We start from the raw sequence: 20810 nt of genomic DNA, 5'->3' as shown, positions 1-20810 counted from the left end.
CTTCATGATGTTTCGCTGATCAGTCTGACACAAGGAAGATGTGAAGGTGTAACATTGCATGAAGGCAAATTCTGAGTAATGGTCAGTTTAGAATTACATAGGACTTGACTTTATTGGTTCCATGTAGCACTGGCTCAACCTGTACAGTTATAAGTGTACTCGCCTTGTTTACTCAGATATAGTAGCAGTGAGGCTTCTGAATAATGGTGGATTCCATGGGAATTAGGGTTTTCATCTGTGATGTTTCCACCATCTTTGGTAGAATAATAAATGATTGAGCGGGAGTGAAACCCTTCTGGCAAGTGGCCATTGTGATGATCAACATATATATAATAGTTGTGTATTACAGAGTTTGTGGCATGTTCCATGGGACAGGTTGAAACAATATTTCTTCACCTTCTCCCTTAAAATATAGCACAGGTATTTGATTCATTGACCCTTTCATTTTTTTAATTAGGTCTGACCCAGGAACAGATTGGGAAGCGTTGCCAGCCCCATCGTTTTAAAAGAAATCAAAATATATATATACATATAGAGGGACTTTAAGTCAATCCTCTTCATCTATTGGTCTATGCAAATGTCACTCAAACAATGCTCCCTCTCACCAATGTGCACAGCATATGGCTATGGGCCATTTGGCTGCCCTCACTTTGAGATTTGGCTGCCCTCACTTTGAGATTTGTGTTACAGCAAACAAATGATGGACGGAATGCTGACAATGAAAACATTCTCTCCCAGTCAAAAAATCTGGGTTAAATCAATCGATCTTTGGCCCACTTCGCCACCCCAGTTTGGACCCAGCCATATGCAAGTTTTGACCCTGTGCCCCATGGGAACAGTCCCGACCGAACTGCCAGGCCAGGTCCTCCCTGGACCGGAAGCAAGCATCCTGGGAACGGTTTCAGGGTATGTCACCCTTCTTCAGCCAGGCTAGGTTGAACCCAGTAGCACAGTGAGCAAGGGACCCATGTCTGGGCTTACCCATCCCACTTAGGGCAAAAAGTGTTACAGGAAACAAATGCTGGACGGAATGCTGACAATGCAAACATTCTCCCCCAGTCAAAAGATCTGTGTTAAATCGATTGTTCTTTTCTCCACTACGCCACCCCAGTTTGGACCCAGCCATATGCAAATCAGTCTTGACCCTGTGCCCCATAAGAACAGTCCAGACCGTACTGATAGGCCAGGTCCTACCTGGTCTGGAAACAAGCATCATGGGACCTTGACTGGGAGAGAATATGTGCATTGAAAGCATTCCGTCCATCATTTGTTTGCTGTAACACTTCATATTGAGATTCTGCATGTTTTGCTGCACATGTACACATCCACCTAAAAGTAGTCACCCAAGGTTAGACACTTGGAGGCACTTCTATTTATCAGTAACTGATCGTACCTATGTATAGTACTGGGTAAGAACAGTCATCCATAACAATCGAGACATTTATTGAAAGCTGCAATGTTGCACTTTTAAAGCATTTACATTTGACAGAAGAGTGACATTTAGTAACCATACTTTCATTGAAAATTCATAAACACATGCTAGCTATTAAATATTTTTCGGATCTAATTATCCTTATCCATTACACATTTGTTAGACATGTGTATTAATTTGCTTTACATTAATTACTAGTTGTGGGGAGAGAAAATAAATGATCTATAGTTCAAGTTTCAATCTTTATTTCGGTCAATTAGACCATCAAAGATATACAAATAAACACAATCATTTGAAACATTAGTTAAACATTAGGCCAAACAATATAAAAATAGTCCATCAGCAATAATTTAAGAAAAATGAGTAGAAAAAAAATAAATAAAATGTAATGAAATTGTTATGGGCCCAACTCCGCTTTCAGAATGCGGGTGCGGATAAACCACAAGGCTGTAAGGTATTTCGCCAGTGCAAAGACAGTTGAAGGTGAAACATCGGTTTTTAAAATTCTGCACATGGGAGAGAACTGTCTGCAGCCAAAATTTCTGATGAGGGGGACAAGCCAGTATTTTCTGATGACTTGGTAAGCCTTGCAAAATAGAACCACATGTAAGTCACTTTCCACGGCAAGTGCACATGCCGGGCATTGCTTTGTAGTTGGTGGCATTGTCCAAGAGCTGGTGAAAGACCTAAGGGGCAGTGTGCCATATCTCCACTGGAGAAATAGCTCCCTGGTCAATACGGGGGTCATCCCATCTAGAACCTTCTCCAGGCAGTAGGAGTCTTTGCTTCGGATAAATAAAGACGTCAGGGAACCCTCACGCTTGCTGTCTAGAGCAATAGTAAGTTTTAGGTCATAATACGCCTTTGACAGAACTTTGCGCGGAATCCTGGCAGACGCGTTGGCAGGGTCGGTCCATAGTTCTGGGAACCCTAGATTCTCACATGATGATTTTATATATTTCACCCAAGGAATCTGCATAGCTTTTGGTTGAGTTAAAAACTCCTTAAGCTCGGACCTGTACTGGATAAGTTCCTCGCTGCTCCATATCTTTCGCCAGATCTATAGATATAATAAGGTAAAAGGATTTGCATGAGAAGACAATTACAATACAGTGTATGAAATCTTAATATGATAAACCTTAAAATCCAACAAATTAAACTGTTTATCAAGACACAAACTCTAGATTGAAAACATTTCCTAGTAGACATGAAGGGAAATTTCAATTCTTTTAAGAACACGAAGGCGAGGACTTTCTTTATTTGCATTTATTTGCATTTCCTGCAGTCTTCAACAACAATCCAAAAAAGATCTCTCCCAGGGCGAACAGAATGGGTCATCCAGGGTCAACTAACCAACAGTAGGGAACTAGGGAACTCCCATAAAAGTACGAATGCCCTTTTCCTTCTTCTTGACTGTGACAGAAGCCTTTGTCCATTATCCTTTATTCTGTCTTAGAACCTTCCGCAGCTAAAGAAATGACACAAACCCATGAATCTGAACCCTTTGAATTCTCATGACTGATAACTATGAAACATAGCACCAGAACAAACTATCAAATATTAAGCAAGAACCTTGAAACAATGATAGGCCATACTATGCAAATATAATTTGTTATTTTGTATTTCTTTTATTGGCATTTTCATAATTAACAGTAAAGTTGCAGTACACAGTTGGTGGTTCTTACAGCATCAACAACTTAGGCACATCACTAGATCATAGCGCTTTTTATTGTTCATTTCTACCCTTATATCTCCCATCATATCTTAAGCTACTGATCTCAGCTGGGTATGCACCCCATGCTTCTCCATTTATTCTTTCATTATCATAGGTCCTCGCAGGTAGGGCAGTGTGCTGACTTCAGTGCAATCCCCTTTCAGTTGTTTAGTCTGTCTCAGTCGCGTTTGAGATGTGAAGTGAGTATGTACGCAACGGTTCCCATATATCACGGGGTTTAGAGCTCTCAGGCAACAACTCTGCATAGGTAGTCATCTGCTATTGGCAGTGGGTCATATCATGCATCCACTCCCTAAACGTAGGCGCTCTTCCAAGGCCCCATTGGCACGATACTCTACGTTTGACCAGGTACAAACTAAGGGCTAAGGGCTACAGATTTTCCTATGGCAATAGGGCTTCCTCTGTGTATCCCAGTAATGTTACTAACGGGATTAACACTAGTTGTCTGCCCACCATTATGGATAGGGCCTCACCCACCTCCTCCCAGAATTTTAGAACAAGTCTGCACGCCCAGGCCATATGAAGAATATTAGCCCCTTCCTCTCCACATCTGTCACATCTATCATTCAGTCTCAGCTTGAATCGAAACATACGCGCTGGGGAGTAGTACGTTCTATGCAGGACTTTATAATGAATAATTCTAGGATCCTTTGTCTGCTGGCAGCAATACAACCACTGTTTCTCTTCAATAGGACATCCTAGTTCAGCTTCCCATCCCTGCCTATGTGGTACAATAGATTCTAGATACCATATGTGAACGGCCATTGGGTTGAAGCAGGATATGCAACGTGCCATTGTGGGACGTTCCTCAGGGAAGGCCGGGGTAGCCGCCCTTACATTCTGTCTTAGCCTAATATCAGAATCAGAATCAGAAAAGAGCTCTGTTCGATTTTAAGCCTTAAAATCATAAAAGCAAACATATAAAAATGCATCATCATTGTTAAAAACAAAAAGATTCATTAGCATATTGTTATCAGTGGAAATTGACCAAACATGTATAAAGTGCAAATGCAATAATTTTCTAATTTTCTGGGACAGTCCTACTTTATCCATTTGACAATACGGAGGGCCACTATACTTCAAATCCATTGATTCAATTATTTAAAGATTTCCTGGCTCTCATCACACTCTTTAAATAGCCCACCATTAAACCAATACAGTAAAAGTTACCCAGCATTCGTAAGTGCATAAAGGCTGGGCGACATTGCCTCCATCCTCCCTGTTTAAGTAGGGGTATTATGAATCTGCACCTTTCACTAATGTAGTATTTGCAAAACAAAGTTGCATGTATGGTGCTCTGTAGGGAAATATTATCGCAAGGGCAGCAGCGGGATTCCCTTGACCAATCGTTAATAACAGGGAGTGAAATCAAATGATGGAAGGTCCCGAATCTGAATCTAGTCAGTAGATATCTGTCATACCCATCCATTACAAGTGACAAATAGGGTTGAATATCACACGTAATGGTGATGATTTGGTGAGTAGCCACTGTGGGTTTTTCAATCTCAATGGTTAACCTGATTTTTTCCAGGTGGTTCATACAAACTTTTTTAAACTCCTTGCGATTGATGGACCTCATATTATCAGGAGAAGTATAGTATTCCGGGTGACCAATGTCGTGCATAACATTTTTAATGTATTTTAGCCATAAAAGTTTGTGGGCATTTGCTAGGCTCATTGTGTCTCTTATTATTTCTCTGTTGTGGCCCGTACTCTCTGAAGATCAGATTCTGTGTCACAGCAGTAGAGGTTAGGCCTTAATTAAATCGGAAATATAAATGAGCCCTAACTCAGAATGACAGTTAAAAATGGGGGCGCTAGTTGGGACTGCTAAAACAAACCTTAAAAAAGCGTTTTCTATACGTTGGATTACTAATCTATCTTGAAAACCCCAAATGCCAGCCCCAAACACAGCTATGCTCACACATTTTGCTTGATAGATTTTTATTAAAATTTCAGGCGGCCTTTTCCCCAGTTTCTTAGAAAAATGAGTCAGTGCCGCAATTGACTTCATTAAAAGAAAGCTCCTGGCTTTAACTGCTGGAGCCCACGAACTGGATCTATCAAAGAGGACGCCCAAATAGCTAAACAAATTAATTGTTTCCACCTTATTCCCTCCTGCCAGATAGCTTTTCTTCATAATTTCCCCCCTCCTGCATGACATAACAAAGCTTTTCTTAGCATTCAATTTTAGACCCAGCTTGTCCATAAAACTGGAATAAATGGAATGCGCCCTCTGCAGACCAATCTGGGTGCGGGCCATTAACACCGCGTCGTCTGCATAGAGTAAAGACGATATTGGTCGCGTGTTTACTGTTGGGGGAATCCCTGATGTGTGACACCAACTCCTGCTCCAAGGCATTAGTGTATAGTGAGAACAGGTGAGGTGCCAAGGCGCACCCCTGCCTCACGCCCCGTTCTACTTTGAATGGCGCCGTACACTCACCCTCTATTCCATAGCGGACTTTTGCTGGAGCTCCAGAATATAGCTGCTTTAAAAGCTGGATTAAAACAGGATCAACCTTTAAATCATTTAGAACATCCCACAGCCTGTTATGTACAACACAATCAAAGGCAGCTGTGAGGTCTATGAAGGCCAAATAGATTTCCCCTGCTTTGGCCTGCGTATATTTACTGATTAAAATGTTAAGGTTTAAAATCTGCTCGTTGGTTTCTACCCCTGCTCTGAAACCATACTGGACGTCACTTAGAATACCCTCATCTTCAGTCCATGCCTGTAAACTATCTAAAACTATCCTGCCCGCTACCTTCATTAAAGAATCCAACAAGGATATTGGACAGTAGCAAGCAGGATTTTCACGGTCACCTTTTTTGAAAATGGGGATGATGATTGATTCGGACCATGTGCTTATAAAGCCTTTAGCGCAGCATGCTTGTAAGACTCTGGTTAAAATTGGACCCCAGACCTCTAAATTAGATTTGTAAAGGTTAATTGGTATCCCATCGGGGCCAGCAGCCTTACCACTCTTACTTCTATTGACCGCGGTCTTAACGTCTTGGAGTGAAATTTGAAACTCGATGGGTAAAAAAGGCTGATCTGCCCCCTCAGTGTTATGAGTCTGGGTTGTATCTTCGTTTCTCCTCTGTATTGAGTAAACGTTACTAAAAAAGTCAATCCATACTCTCTCCTCAATAGCCACCTCAATTGATGGTGCATCTATATTGCTATTAAGGAATGGGACGTTTACTGCCGTCCAAAAGTTCCGACTATCTTTACGCTCAGCTGCTTAGGTAAGATTCTGCGAAGCCTTGTCCTTTAGCTCAATCATGCTGTTTTTCCTAGCTACGTTATACATCTTCCTGCAAATCCTAATCTCGTGATTGTCCCTTACCGCCCTGTGTAGGGCTTTCTTTAAATTTGAATAACTTTTTGTGCACTCTTTATTAAATCAGCCCTTCCTAAGGTTACGCGGGCCTTTACTATTTGAAATTAATACATTTTTAACCACCTCAGTAATACTATTTAAGGTCATTTAGGGCTTCCTTGTGGGTAGGGCGATCGCTTAGGCAAATCAAAATTTTATCTAGTGCTTTACTGACGATAGCTTTATTTAACTCCATCGTATCCCGGCTCGCCTAACGGATAGTGTATCTGTTTTTCCTACCCAGCTCTATATGCTTAACCCCCGTGATGTTAATGTGAGATTTACCAAGAGCTAGATCGTCATGTTCACACTTAATGCCAGGTGATCACTCATGACATGTTGGTGGATGACATAAGTTTTTACGAGGGTTGCATAGCAATTTGGGATAATGATAAAGTCAATAGTTGATTTAGCGCCTCTTCCAACAAAGGTGGGTCCAAACTCCACTTTCGGCGTACATAGGCAGTTAGTGAATCCCAAATCATGTTTAAACATGAGTTCATTAAACAGTTCCCCTTTATCTGTATGTTGAAAGTGGATTGGTGGATCATCTTTATCTAAAGTTAGGCCACACTTCCCTATTTCAGCAAGCGGGCACAAGCTTATATTAAAATCCCCACCCCAGATGGGAATTATCTCAAGTTTACCATTTGAATTTAGGCTGGCGATGTCCCGACTTAGGGGCATATTACCAAGCAATAGCGATAATTATCGCTATTGCTTGGTTAGAGACAAAAATGTATCGCCAACCTGCGGCGATTTTTATCGCAGATAAACCTTGGAATTACCAAGGTTTATCGCAAATGCGATAAAAATCGGCCGCAATGCATGAATATCGCTGAAAAGTCAGCGATATTCAGGCATTACCGAGCTAATGCTTTTAGCCATGTTATCCACCTCCCATTGGATAACATGGCTAAGAACTGCTCAGGGCAGGTGTTAGCTTTTGGAGATATTTGCGCTTAGCGCGAATATCTCCAAAAGTTGGTAATAGGAGATAGCGATGTTAGCGACTGTTTCCAGTCGCTAACATCTTGGCACGCCCACTTTGCATGTCATTAGTGATAAATTTCTCTGACATGCAAAGTGGGGCCCAAGATGGTCGCTATCTCCTACTAGCAGTCGCTAACTGGTGTTAGCGACAGCTAGGTAATAGGGAGATAATTTTATCTCCGCTTTCTTGGCTTTTAAAGCCAAAAAAGCGGAGATAAACCCCCTTGATAATTTGCCCCTTAATTTCTCTAGCATGCCTCCGAGCAGGGCTTTTTCCTCGTTATTGTAAAAGTTAACCACAGCCAGTGTACTGGGACCACCCATGTGTATCAGGACGATTTGATAGTAGATTTCAGAGCTAACTATGTCAATAGTATATGCCCCCAACAAATCTGAAATATAGACACATAGCCCCTCTTTTGGCCTGCGAAAGTGATTGAACTTCGGGGGTATGATATGTTTTATACCCATTAATATGTGCACACTCCATGACCCAGGTCTCTTGCAGAAATAAAACATCAAATTTACAAATAAAATTCTGCCAGGCCATGTAAGTCACTTTGCTCTTTAATCCTGCAACGTTCCAGAATAACATTTTGCATGCCCCTAACTGTTGGGTGTTGGTTTTTGTATGGGCCCTCTCTAGAACGTCATGAGCATTTAGGATGTTTACACCTTCATCTATACACTCATCAGGGGTCAGGGCCTTTGGGACAGGCACATCTATAGTTTCAATAGTAGCAATATTACTGCTCCCACGTAAAAGCACACTTGTTGGTTGTCAATCATTCTCGTCAAGAGTGGTTAAAAGATCAAATCTATTTGCCACGGGTAAGTTGTAACGGGGGGCCATCCCATATGTGTCTAGACGTACCCGGGTTTGTAATTACCGGTTGATAGAAAAAGCCCAGTTGGTAAACTTGGATGCCAGTGTTTGGTGGGTTCAAATTATGGGTTCTTGTAAGGATTTCCCTCACCAACGCTGGAGAACCCAACGAGAGAACTATACAATCGCCTACGTAGAGTTTACTGTTGTCACCCACCCAGTCTATTCTCCACGCCATCCTAAATTCCCTGAAAAGGGCACTAGTTAGGCCTGACCTAGTTCCCAGCCAATTTATAGTTTTATTTCTGAGGGCTTGCCAATATTCCAGTGTTGTTTGAGGTAGCCGAGGGACATTGGCTAAAGTGATTGTATACGGGGTGGCTGCTGGTGGAAGGCTGTCTTTGTGTGCTATGTTTTATCCTAGTATCGTTGTTAACTACTGCTGATAGTCTTCTCCCCGCTGCCAATCGTCCCTCGGTGTGAAGCCTTCCCCGCCCTGTTCAGTAGATCTGTATCCCTTAGCTTCTTTTGTGATGGCTGTTCCTACTGTCACAGGGGCATGTTGACCGTAGGCCTTGCGCCCACCCTGTTCACTTGGTATATGTGGTCTACTTGATGTTGCTGGGATAGTTTTCGGGGCACAAAGAAAAGAGTTAGGTCCTTAGTGGGACTGAGGGGGGGCTGGACCGTTTTATGCTAAAAAAAAAATGACAAAAGAAATGCCCGACCTCCTAGTGTCTTATTGGTACAATTATTAAAACAAGACCAAATATCAATTAATCAAACCTGGTCAGGTACTTGTATTTATACCCATCACTCAACAGTTTACTTTTTTTAGAAAGTGTATGTTTTTTTCTAGGCAAAAAAAGATATGCGGTGGTCCGACGCAGCCTGGAGCAAAGAACCATAATCTTGTACGGGCCTATGGCTATCCGCTAGGATTTTATCTAAACCTATTTCAATTTTATCGAGCCTACTCGCAAGGATATTATTGGATTGTGTCACGAGCGCCTTAAGGTCATTTATTTCGGATTGCAGGTTGTTCATACTGTTTGGAGAATCTGGACAGGTTTTCTTCCCCCTCGAGGTACATGTGGTCGCCACTTCCTTCTGTGTATTATTTCTAACTCCCAGCGATTTTCCCATTATCTTTCTTGATTGAGTTTTACTTGCTTTTGGGATAGTTGCTCGGGTCGGGTGAAATAAAACAGTATCTAATGTGATTTTACCGGCTACCATCGATTTAGGGGGATTATGCTGATTATCTAATGATGGTTGATCACTATTTGATCCCTCTTCAGAGATGTCATCGGGAATTATCTGCGCACACCCATTGTTTGCTTGAATACAGGTAACATTTTCGGAGGGGCCTTTCTCACACACACTTTCGCCACTTATTTCACATATCGCTATGGTATCTGTGGACTTTTGCTGTGATAGTGACGGACCTATCGTGTCAATATTTAGTGATTCTTCTACCATGTAGATCTGTCTTTCAAGTTCCCCAACGGCCCCTGTAAGATAGTTCAATAGGGTCATATTTATTTTCCTGTGCTTACCGGGTGCTTTCGGATTATGGCTAACGGCCTGTTTCCTTTTCCCCATCGTGTTTATAATTTCTAAGTTTGTGGATCTGTTGCAGAGGAGGCCTCACTAAGCTAAAGATTAACAGCTTTTAGTAGCCCTCTAAGAATAAATTACAATATGTTTTGGCCTTGTCTAAAGTGGCGCGTGCTATACAGTACAAGTATATCTGCCACAAAAAAGCCTCAATGAGCTAATACTAAGGGCCAGATGAAGGAGGCCAAAAACCGGTCGGTAACGGCCGATTTCGTCCGTTACCGACCGGTATTTGGAGTTTCATATGTAGGGGGCCTTAAATTTACCGATTCGGTATATTTACAGATTCGGTAAAGTTACCGAATCTGTAAATTACCGAATCGGTAAATTTACCGAATCACTAATCTCTAGGTGGCACTGAAAACAGTGCCACCGGCCCTTAAGAATTCGTTATTTACCATGACATACTATGTCATGCTAAATAACGAATTCCTGTGTACATGCACATCTGTGCATGTACACCTGGAATACACCCTTAGGGCATGTATGTGTGCCACATGGCACACAAGCCAGAATCAGGGGTGCAACAGGGTGTCAAAGTGACACCCTGTCCCCCTTGCAAATTAGGTAATTTTACAGAATCGGTATTTACCGATTCGGTAATTGACATTGATTCCTATGGGCCTCAAGGCCCATAGAAATCAATGGCAATTACCGAATCAGTAAATACCAATTCGGTAATTACCGAATCCTACAGATTCGGTAAAAATTACCAAATTTTTTCCTACATCTGATTTACCGAATGTAGAATACCGAATCGGTTACATTTGGTATTCTAGAGTCGGTAAATCAGATTTACCTACATCGGGCCCTAAATGCTTTGTGCGGCCCTCTAAGAATAACGTACAATATGCACTAGGCTTAACTAAAGTGGCGCGTGCTATACAGTACAAATATATCCCAATTTATCACAAAGTTAATCGTAGCTAAGACTAAATGATTTGAGCGGCCCTCTAAGAATAAAATGCAATATGCGTTGGGTTTAACTAAAGTGGTGCATGCTATACAATACAAATCAGAAAATTAATCGTACTCCCACGAAATCAGTCACAGACAGTCAAGATAATTTTTAGAAGCAATAAAGACCGATAAAATTGTCATGTATAAGGGGTCCAGCAGTATTAGCAGCAGGAAATAACATCAATGTACAAAAGTGCAAAATGCAATTTTAAAAGTAATAGTCACTAAAATCTAGGGTCGAATATAGGGTTCTGAGACTCTGATCACTCACAGTTCTCGATGCGCACAAGATAGACAAACGCGGTACCTTTTCCCTGGTTCAAATTTCTGAGCCGGGTCCTGGTCGTTAGAGGGGTGGCCCAGCCCTGCCTCTTCCTAGCGATGACGGGCAAGGACGGGCCCGCCTTTGGCCCGGGCTTGGCTCTGGTCTCGCCTGTGCGCGTTCCGCGGGGCGGAAGCTGCTCTCCTCTTTTCAAGCGCCTCCTGGTGCTTGCTGCTGGCGTCTTTGGTGAGCGCCGCAGGGGGAGTGCTGGGACTTGGAGTCCTTTGTACTGTGGTTGTGTTGGTAAAGGAGCGGGAGCAAGAAGGAAAGCAACAGAGACCCCAGGTGGTCGTCGGCAATGCGTTGCAGTCTCCCAGACCGGTTATAGCGTGGTGAGAACTCTCCTCAATTCAGCGCAACCCACCAGACTCCAGCTGCTCTCCGCTTTTCAAGCGCCTCCTGGCACTTGCTGCTGGCGTCAGTGGCGTGCGCGGCAGAGGGAGTGCTGGGACTTGGAGTCCTTTGTCCCGTGGTTGTGTTGGTAATGGAGCGGGAGCAAGAAGAAAAGCAACAGGGACCCCAGGTGGTCGTCGGCAATGCATTGCGGTCTCCCAGACCGGTTATAGCGTGGTGAGAACTCTCCTCAATTCAGCGCAACCACCGCCGCTGAAACATTGGAGCTAGTCTAATATATAAAAAGGTTTGATAGGTGACAGGGTTTGGCCACCAAACAAATCGTCCATGTCTCGGAATCTTCCATCTCTATCAAAGTCTACCAATGTGGTTATGTGGTACCGCAGTAGCATCCGGTGACATAAACTTTTGTGTATGAATGGTGTATTGTGCCGATGTGTCAGTGGCAGTAGTGGCAAGTTGATTATGGGTGCCTGTAGCCGGTGCGCAAGTTTGGTCCCATGCAGCATGTATGCATGTAACTGTAGAGTCCCCTCCCCTTGTCACCTCACTATTCATTCCCAGTAGCCCCGTTGTTGGTATCTGGCCTGTGTAGCCTTCTTCCACTGCGATGTGAGGCATTAATACTGGGCGTATTGCGCTTGTGCACTTAAATAATTTAATTCTGGGTCTGGTGCTTCAAACCCCCCTTTGGCGAAAGGTAGTGTTAGTGTGCTTTATATGACTCTGGGTTATTTCCCTCCCCAAGCTAGCCGGATCAACTGACTCCTTCGACTTTTGAAGAAATGGCGCCTGGGTTGTAGGGAATGTTTAGAAAAAGGTATAGCAGGCAAGGCATGGGTACCATTTTCATTAGCGCAATACGCCCTGCAATTGAAAGAGGCATTGCTATCCATCCGGTAACAGTGTCTGTCAGGCTGTCTAATCCTTCCCTACAGTTAGCTCTTAATAGGGTTTCCTTATTCAGAGCAATGACTATTACCAAGTATTTGAGCTCTGAGTCGCTTCATGTCAGTGGAAACTCTAGGTCTGCTACTGGGGTGTTTGGAGTGAGTGGGAAGACGTGACTTTTGTCCCAATTGATTGCCACTATAGACAGTTCCCCAAAACTGACGAATTAATGAAGTACTGGATTCAAACTAATGTGTGGGTCCCTTACGTACAATGTGATGTCATCTGCATAGACCGACACCAGCACTTGTCTCGGCGGATAGCGCAGTGCATATTATCGATGATGTTGTTGTAGAATGGCTGCCAATGTCTCCACAACCAACGCAAATAATGGAGGGGATAACAGAAAGCCCTGCCTAGTGCCACAAGTGATATTAAATGAGGGGGAGTGTAGTCCATTTATAAGTAACTTAACTTTGGGCACATGGTAGGGAAGACTCACCAATGCACAGAATTGTGCGTGAATTCGCATACGCCTCAGCACCACTATTAAAAAATCCCATCTAGGGAGTCAAATGTCTTGGTGGCATCTAGGAAAACCGCTGCAGCATTGAGGTGGGGGTCTATGTCCTGTAGTATTAAGAATAATGTACGGAAATTGAAGGAGATAGCTCTGCCTGTAATGAAGCCTGCTAGATCATGTCGTACCAGCCCATCTATAAGTAGGATTAGCTGATGAGCCAACAATTTTACAAGTTATTTGACATCACAATTTATTAAAGGCAAAGGCCGGGTTTTGGGAGGGATGATTATGAGTGCTTCCCACATAGATTGTGGGAGAACTCCCAGCTGGAGCGCCTCCTCATACATGTACTTTGAAAAAGGAGCTAGGATATATATATAAGTTTTATATAATTCGATGGGGAGTCTGTCTGTCCCTGTTGCTTTTCCCAACCCTAGATGCATATTTGCGGCTCGTTTTTCATCCTCCTCGATATCTGTTGCTAAAAATTCCTGCATGGCATTGCTCAGCCATCCAAGTTCTATGGATTCCAGGTATGCGTCTGCTTCATGCTGGACCTTCTTGCTAGTGGGGTACGATGAAGATAATGAGAGTAGAAGACCTGCCTTATCTCTGCTGTGTCCTTGTTACTACTCCCTCTTGCATCACAAAATTCCAAGACATAATTGGAGAATCAGGGCGTGAGCATCAATTCTGCCAGCACCCTGCCTGCCCTCTCCTCCTCCTCATATTGCCTGGTCCTGTAGTATTTGCCTAAAATGGCTCTCTTGCACAGCCGTGCTTTGATATTGAGTGAGCGTTTCTCGTATTTTAATTCTGACTGCTTCTCCCTGCAGTGTAGTGAGGTTGTCCTCCATCTTTCGGAGGCTTCCTTCCAATTTCTCTAGGGAGCGTCTGATGTCCTTCAAAATCCGCCCTGCTTTACCTATTCAATCAATCAGGGAGTTTATATAGTGCAAGCTATCCACCTGGAACGGGTCTCAAGTAGGCTGAGGAAAGGGGGCAGGGGGTTCGGCAGTTCCTGGTGGTCCATTGAGTTCCAACGAAAAGCCATGTCTTGAGGTCCTTTAGCAACTTAGAGAACAATTCAGTCTGTCGGAGGTGAAGAGGTAGGGAGGTCCATGCCTTAGCCGTGAGGAGGGAGAAGGCGCGTCCTCCTGTTCTGCTTTTCTTGATCCGATGAACTGTTGGCAGGGAGAGCTGGGCCGAGCGGGGAGAGCGCTGGGGAGCGTGAAATGCAAGGCAGTGGTTCAAATTGGCAGGTCCGGTGTTGTGGAGGGCCTTGTGTGCGTGCGTGAGAAGCTTGAAGGTGATTCTGTTCTCGACGGGCAGCCTGTATAGAATCGGTAGGTTTTGGCTGATGTGGCTGTGGCGTGGTAGGTTAAGGACTAGCCTATCGGCGGCATTCTGGACGTTCTGAAGTTTGCAGGTGAGGTTCCTTTTGATCCTGGCATGGAGTGCATTGCCATAGTCCAGTCTGCTACTGATGACGGCATGTGTGACTGTTTTCCTGTGTTGGGGGATCCACTTGAAGGTCTTAAGGAGGAGGCGGAGGGTGTGGTAGAAGGAGGAGGTGATGGCATTGATCTGGCGGTCCAGAGTTCAGAGTTAAGGATGATACTGAGGTTGTGTGTCTGGTCCATGGGGGAGGAGGGACCTGAGGGCAGGGGGCCACCAGTTTTCGTTCCAAGCATCGGGGTGTTGGCCCATGATGAGCACCTTGGTTTTGTCCATGTTGAGTTGAAGGCAGCTGTTCTTCATCCATATGGCGATGGCTACCACTACGTCTTGGAATTTGCATTTGGTGATGCTGGGTTTGTTGGATAGGGAGAGGATGAGTTGGGTGTCGTCTGTGTACGAACTGATGTTGAGTCTGTGTGCTCTAATGATGAATGCGAGCAGGGCAATGTAGATGTTAAATAGAGTCGGGCTGATGGAGGATCCTTGTGTGATTTCGGTGCTGTGCTTCTTCCTGAAGCCTAATTGGGAGGGGTCAAGGATGTGGCTTTCTTCATTGAAGGCGGCGAGTTGGCTGTTGATGGCTTTTTCCATGACTTTGGCCGGGTAAGGAAGTGGGGAGATTGGTCTGATATTCTTGAGGTTGGTGGGGTCCGCCAAAGGCTTTTTAAGGAGAGGGTTGATCTCTGCATGTTCCCAGTCATCAGGGAAGGACGTAGTCCAGAAGGAACGGTTGATGATATATTGAAATTCAGGTGCAATGATGTCTGTGGCTTTGCGGAAGATGTGGTGGGGGCAGGGGTTCTTGGGGGCCCGGAATGGGTGGTCTTCCTTATTCTCAGAGTGTCTTTGATACTGAGGGCGGTCCAGCTGTCTAGTGGCGGCTGCGTGCCATTGAGAGTGTTGGGAGCGGGTTGCTTATGGGGGCTGTTGGAGTCGAAGTTGTCATAGATAGTCTTGATTTTGTGATGGAAGAAAACGCTAAATCTGTCGCAGAGGTCCTGGGAGGGAGTGATGTCTGTGGACTCGCTGTTGGGTTGGGCGAACTCTTTGATAATGCCAAAATGTTCCATGCTGTTCTGTGCGTTGGTGGAGATTCTGTTCTGAAGAGCTTTCTTTATGGAGAGTCTGATGAGCTTGTGGTGGGCAGTGGTAGCTGTTTTGAAGTTGTCGAAAGACTGTTGGGTTTTGGAGTTCTTCCAAAAATGTTTACGTTGTCTGCAGGTGCGTCTGGAGTCTCGAAGTTCGTGGAAAACCAGCTGGCTTTCTTGGCGTCCGGCTTGGATCCTTTCCTAATGGGGGCAATGGTGTTGGCGCAGTCAATGATCCAGTTGTGTCGATTACAGGCGGCTGTGGTGGGGTCATCATCTGTGGCGGTGGAAGCGGAGCTGCTGTGGGCGGTGGCGAGCTGGTCTTCGGTGATCTTGTTCCATTTCCTGCACTGGAGCAGATGCGGGCACCTGCGGGGGATGTTCGATTTGAGGGTGAAGTGAACACAGCGGTGGTCTGTCCATTGGAGTTAGGAGGTGTGGCTGAAGGTGATGGAGTTTCCTGCTGTAAAAACTGGATCAAGAGTGTGCCCGGCTGTGTGCATTGGTTCTGGTACTATCTGCTTGAGTCCTATGGTGTGGAAGATCAATCAATGAATCAATCAAAGCATTTATATAGCGCACTACTCACCCGGAGGGTCTCAAGGCGCTGGGGGAGGAAGGGTCCGCTACTGCTCGAATAGCCAGGTCTTGAGCTGGATGGATGTCCAATAGGGAGACAGAGTATTAGCAGACAGCAACACTTCCCACCACATCCTTGATGTCTCGCAGTCTGTGGCTCTGAACATGAGTTCCTACAGCCAACTCCTTTAATCAATCCAGATGCTGATTTCATGCTGTTAATAATGTTAAGCAGCATGGGAGAAGCCCCAGGATTGACTAGAGGGGCTGCCTCAGCAGTCCTGAAAGCCAGTAAAAAAAATTAAATAGTCATAAAATCATTTTGTTACCATTTTATTTGTCACACTTTTTACACATTAGTCGGGGGAGGGGCAATGTCCTCTGCACTTATGAAGGAACCACTGCTGCCCACACAGCTCAAAGAGATAGGGCAAGATACTACCATTGAAGATATCAAAAGCAGTAGTCAAACCGGAGTCAGGAAGAAATTAAGCATTACAGATTGTCAAGAGTTTCTTCACTTCCAAGCAGCTGCCAGGTGGAAAAGCATCTGCAACCAGGCAATGGGTGGCAGCCAAAAAAACAAGAAAAGACTAAAGGAGCTCCTTGTCCCAGTCCATCGAGTCAATGAAATTAACAATTACACCACAGTCAAACGAGCATTTTCAAGGGAAACTACTGGAATTCACATCAGGCTGTGAGAGTACATCATGACAATTTCCAGTATCAGTCGAACTAAAAGACTTAAGAGGGCAAAGAAAACATTCCTTGAGACAACCACCAAAATATACATCACACTCATAGGGAGCGCCTTTATGCTGAGAGTAGGAGACCATAGTTCAGTCGTTCAGTGCAACAACCAACTACACAAACCAAATATATCACACCAGAGAGATCCACACAAGAACATGAACATTACACCATTCCCTGCAACAGAAGCGGCACAATTGACTCACCGTACTCCGAGTTGGAAAGATGAGATGTATGGAAATACACAGTTACTTGGGTCTTCTCCTCAAGTGAGAGAGAAATGTTGTGTCATCTTCCCTTGTTAAGGGGGAAGATAATATTTAAAATGTGTTTTTACTTAAAGGAGGGGGGTCACACTAGAGTCCTTCCCGCTGACAGTAGGGACACAGGACTCTTGTGCCCGCCTCATGAACTGGGCAATAAGTGTGAGGAGTTGCAGGACTTTATAGGGCAGACTAGCGCAGAGACAGCATGGGTGTAGATTAGCTCACCCCAGAAATAGCAAAAAGATGTATGAGAGAGGACACCAATAACAAAGTGAAGATAAGCAAGTTATCACTGTGTGTGGGAACAAATACCTGCAGTTTCTGATACCACAAACATGACAGTGTGCAGGTGAGTCAGGTTTTATGGTTCAGAACTCCTTCTGACAGGTGCAATAATTTGAGAGTGTATAACGTGTTTTGTGTTGTCTTCCCATGGCACTCTTGCAACACTACCTTGGCACTCCTATTGTTCTCAGTTAATATTCTTCAGTTTCCTGTTAAACCACTGAAGATGTCTTGGGGCAAATTTATCAACAGTTTAGCATCACCCTTGCTCCAGGCAAGGGGGCGCAGGGTGATAAAAAACCTATAATGAAACTTATCAAGCCATTAAGAGCCATGCAAGGCCACCTTGCATAGCCCTATGTAGCTTGCTAAATCTGGAGTAGCGCAAAGCAGCACAAGTCGCTGCTGTGTGTTACTCTGCACCAAGGAGGGATTCCATTGGTGGAGCATGGGTGTTCCCACGCATAAACCCATGGATTTTAGTCATTCACAGATTTACTGAAATAATGATGTTGCTGTTTTTAGGAGTTGTGGACTATTTTTATGGCACTTTTTAATTTATTTTGAAAATGTGTAAAATGTGTATGTTTTTTGTGAACTTTTATAGCAATGTTCCGCTTATTAGGTCTATTATCTTATGATTGATTGGAGTATGTGCACTTTATCCCCGAAAGATGCCATACATTATAGATTTTTTTTAAAATTAAATAATTTTTTTGCTGCTAGCATAAGGCACTTTATCTTTGCTGGTGAAAAACTCAATGCAACTTTCACTTTTTTGCTGATAGCACAAGTCACTCTAGTATTGATTTTGAAATACTATTGTATTTTTACTGGTTAGAGTTTTAGACATTCTGTGAAATTGTTCTTTTACTCTGCTGCTAACTGCAATTGAATATTATCTGCTAGCCTATTGCACTAATGCACTTTTCACTTCTCTGTCGATAGCATAAGTCACTTTAGCATCGATCTTGAAATACGGCTGTATTCCGGCTGCCAACAGTTATAGAAAATCTGTAAATTGTTCTTTTTTTCTACTGCTAACTGTTATTGAATATTTGCTGCTAGCATATTGCACTTTAGCTTTTGCTATGTGAGCACATGGCACTTTACTTGGATCTTGAAGACTGCTATCAAAACTGTGAAAATATTGGCTGTACTATAATCCTAACTGGAAAATGTTAATCAATTGTTGACAATTTTATTTATGCACTGTATCCATATATGTTCAATCAGTCGTTGTGTGTGATTTGTACTTTTCTTTTTTGTAATGGTTTTAATTAATCAACAAATAAATAAACTACTACTGTTAGTGGTAGACCGGGGAATGCATCAAAATGCTTTGCCTCCCAAGGGGAGGTGTAACAAGGAGAAACATTTTTATTTCTCCTTGTTTCTCCCCTTTCTACATGGGAAGCTCACATAGAAATAGGACAATGCCTTTGGCGATTTTTTTCAGTGAAGAAAGGTGTCGCTTATTGCACAAGACAATCCTGCCTATGACACAGGCATCCTTGACAGAGACTGTCATTTTCTCCCGTGGAACGTTGAAGAGCTTTCTATGCAAAGCCACCGAGATTCATTCACACAGTGGTTTTGCACAGCGTTGATGCCTCAGAAAATTGTGTAATACTAGCTTACAATGATTCCCCGTGGTGAAAAAGGTGGCAGCTCTGCAATGCGAAATACAGATGTAAAAGGGCAGGGAGACACAAAGTAGAGCAGAATGTACATCTGCCATTTGTGATGTATGGCCCTCTATACAGTGCCAGACCCTTAGCTTCTCATTTATATCAATTGAGGGTTTTTTCGGTGTAAAAGAATAACTGTATTCTGCTTTTTTCAATTAATAATATTTTTCTAACTTTCAAGTTGAATGAATCGAATTCTCTATTACAGCACGAAATCTAATTTATGGGTTCGAAGCAAGTACATGCTTGAAAATAAGGGTGTAATTCGAATGACATCCTATGCGCTGGCTGTTTAGCGCTCACGGAAAAAATGATTGACGGTCTTCATGGAAGGAAAACAACATCAACTCGACACGTATCATATTCAAGCAAGAAACATGTAGACAATGCACCAGACCATCCAGGCAAATAAAATGCAAAGCAGATAAGCCGAAAGGAAATACATCACACGTTGTGGTTCCAAGAAGACAAGCTATCCAGAAGTGAAATACATCCTTTCTCGGAAAATTGTAATAATAGGAAGCGTCCCTGGCCAAGACAAAATGCAAAGCAAGGCCATAGGTATTAACAAATATGACAGAGCAGACAGCACGCTCATTAAAGCCATGATTCCCCAGAACAGCAAGTCACGTCAAAGAGAGCAATTGGAAAGACCAGTCTTCAGTAAGAAGAAGCCCGTTGTGTCTTCGGGCAGCAGAAGACTTCGCGACTGAATCTGTAGTGTGATTTAACAAGAGCACTGGAAAATATGCCTGAACATTGAGCTAAGCTTTTCATTATCACAAAACTACTAAAGAAGAGGCAAACTTCAACATGAGAGATTTACCAAACGACTTCTGCAAATGCGCATGTGACATCAGGTGTAGGAAGAGGGACCATTGCTCCCGAGGGGCAGAAGGGATTTTGAAGATGAACGGAAGACCCTGCAGGAAGTGATAATCTCAGGGAAAGCAGCTTTTTCTGATGTGAGCAGATGGGTGCGTGAGATGCACCCGCCTTGCCTTTTAATCTTCCTCTCACACACTTTCTCCCTCCCTCACGCGGCCTCTTTCTCTCGTGTCGGTGTTGCTCTCTCGCTATGTTTTCTTAATCTCCCTTGCTGCTCCTTTCTATATATCTTCTCTCACTCCCTCTTTCTTACACTTTCTCTCTCGATATCGGTCAGTCTCTCTCTTCTTCCGCATTTCTCTTTGTGTCTTTTATTGCCCTTTTCTCTGACTCCTCCTCTCCCTTTCTCTGATGAAGTTTCTTTCCTTAACCATCCCTCTGAAAACGATGAATAAAGAAACAAGTGCAACGTTTTATCTTGAAATTAACAAACAACGACAGGCAATGGTTTTGTAAACACTACGGGCAGATTTACAAATCCTTGCGCATCCCTGCAAATCAGCAGGGATGCACCAGGAAAGTTGCGACACGCATTACAATCCTTGCGCCAACCCGGATGCGCCGCATTTACAATGCGGCGCATCATGGCGCTAGGAAATGCAGATGAATGTCGCATCTGCCGTCGTAACTTTGTCGCAGTGCTGGAGTTGTGTCGCAGGCGCGACGCAACTCCAGCACTGTGCCATGCTGACCTATCTTGCACATGGTGCGTCACACCTTACGCCTGCTTCAAGCAGGCGCAAGGTTTTGACACAGCGGA

The sequence above is a fragment of the Lissotriton helveticus genome, chromosome 8 (genome assembly GCF_964261635.1).
Source record: "Lissotriton helveticus chromosome 8, aLisHel1.1, whole genome shotgun sequence".
NCBI classification, from domain to species: domain Eukaryota; kingdom Metazoa; phylum Chordata; class Amphibia; order Caudata; family Salamandridae; genus Lissotriton; species Lissotriton helveticus.
The sequence above is the reverse complement of the archived record's forward strand: the minus strand, read 5'-3'. Positions refer to the sequence as shown.